The sequence below is a fragment of the Tenrec ecaudatus genome, chromosome 17, assembly GCF_050624435.1.
Source record: "Tenrec ecaudatus isolate mTenEca1 chromosome 17, mTenEca1.hap1, whole genome shotgun sequence".
NCBI lineage: Eukaryota > Metazoa > Chordata > Mammalia > Afrosoricida > Tenrecidae > Tenrec > Tenrec ecaudatus.
The window spans coordinates 86156775-86158991 of NC_134546.1; the positions used below are offsets into that span (position 1 = coordinate 86156775).

The 2217-nt window shown below is 50.3% G+C and overlaps 1 pseudogene; it reads left to right on the plus strand.

Annotated features, from left to right (window-relative positions):
- The first annotated feature begins 722 nt into the window (after window positions 1-722).
- Window positions 723-1481, plus strand: LOC142430569 (dual specificity protein phosphatase 7 pseudogene; annotated as a pseudogene).
- The last annotated feature ends 736 nt before the right edge of the window (window positions 1482-2217 follow it).

Sequence of the window (2217 nt, forward strand, 5' to 3'; positions counted from 1 at the left end):
ACCCTAAAGAGAGTTGGCATCATGGCTACAACCGTGGGCTAAAACGTAACAATTGGGAACCTGGCGCCGCAGGGCCTGGGGGTGTGCTTTTTTTTTGGTCATACATAGGGTTTCTGTAAATCGTGGCTGACTGAATGACACCCATCAATAACACTTGTCCAAGTCAAATGACTATCCCAGTCCATTTCAGCTCACTAATGCCTAGAATACCAATACATTCGGTTTCATTTTTGACAACTTCCAAATTTCTTGGAGTTATACTTCCTCTTCCACACTCTAAGTACTAATAGATATGCTTCCCTTCCTATGGAGCCAAGCCCCAGCAGCAAATGAAGCGCCGGAAAGCTTTGCCATGTTGACTCTATTTTGAATGTGCTGCTCCTCCACAGCTGTATTTTTAATGCTTTAAAACCGAAGGGTTTGGGAAGGCCAGGTAGGTGGGCCGTGTAGGCAGGCCAGCCGGCACGCAGCCCTGCAGGAGGCAGTTGCCCAGAGATGAGGCTGAGGCCCACGCGCTCTGGTGCCGTCCCAGGGCAGGGCTACCCAGCCCTGTGCTCCCCATGAAAAATCAGGGCGCACATGTCAGCCTCGGGGACTGCGATGGTGTGCACTTGGGCGGGGTCTGAGTCGGAGGCAGGCGCAGGAGCGCTGAGTGGCTGCAGGAGGAGCTTTTCGAGTTGTCGCACATCAAGACTGCCATCAATCTGGCCATCCTGGACCTGATGCTGTGCAGCCTGCGCAAGAGGAACCTGCTCATCTGCTCCATTGTCACCAACCACGCCGACAAGAAGCGCTTCACCCCACGCTGCAAGGCGACCGCCACAAGTGGTAGCCCAAGCCCTGCGCAGGTCCTCGACCAGCGGCTCCCTTCCCACCTGGTGCGGGGCGTAGGCAGCCTGCGCATCAGCTTCGACTGCCCTGTCTGCGAGTCCGAGCCATCCAGCTGGGAGCTGCCCAGAAATGTCACCAAATCGAAGGGAAGCCACGTGCCATCCAGACAGCTGACTTTCCCCGTCCAGATCCTGCCCTACCTCTACCTCGGCTGTGCCAAGGACTCCACCAACCTGGACGTGCTGGGCAAGTAACGGCAACAATTGCATCCTCAGCAGATTCCCATCGCCGACCACTGGAGCCAGACTTCTCCCAGTTCTTCCCCGAGGCCATCAGCTTCATTGACGAGGCCCACTCCAAGAAGTTCGGGGTCATGGTGCATTGTCTGGCCGGCATCAGCCGCTAGGTGACAGTGACCATGGCCTACCTGATGCAGAAGATGAACCTCTCGCTGAACGACGCATACGATTTCATCAAGAGGAAGAAGTCCAACATCTCGCCCAACTTCAACTTCATGGGGCAAACTGGACTTCTAGCGGACGCTAGCGCTGAGCAACCCATGCGACAACCACATGCCCGGTGGGCAGCTCTACTTCTCCACGTGCTCCAGCCACCACCTCTTCCCGCTCAACAGGCTGGAGTCCACGTGAAGTGCCCAGACCGGGAGGGAAGCCCAGCTTGCTCCCTGTGGCCGGGCCCACCTGGCCGTTTTTAAAAGACACCCACGGACCCGAGTTTACTCTTCACCCAACAGGTAAATCCAAGCACCATGGAACAGAGTGTTCGAGCCCTTCAGATTTACCTCCCTTCATCTTTTTAACAAAAAGTGTTATTTCCAGACTACCCAACAGTGGATAGCATAAACCAATATTTTCATCCCTTGATCCTGAGAGAGAGAGAGAAAGAAAGAGAGAAATGTTCTCATATTGTTGTTTTCTACTTTAAAGAGTATAATTCCTGGTTGTTTTCTGTTTGTCTTTCATGTTAAAGACAAAAATTACGCACTGATCTTTTTTTGACCAAATGCGTTTTGCACATATGCAAAACCCCCGTTTCCGTTTCCACAGTGGGCCCTTCTTTTCTCAGAAGTAACTACTATGTGATATTTTGTGCTTATTAAATATATTTATATTTAATAAGTATCATTTAGAGGTTAGTTAGCCAGAAAAACAAAGGTAGAAGGAAAGAAAAAATCAAAATGGATGTCAGAAGACTGAAAGTTTCCCTCAGGCTAAGGCAAAAGAAAGAAAAGACAAAGTAAAAGAACTGAACAAAAAATTTCAAAGGGCAGCTCAAGAAGCAAAATAAAATTATAATGGAGTGTGCAAAGGCCTAGAGTGAGAATCCAAAAAGGAAGAATACATATGCTCAGCATATCTAAAACTG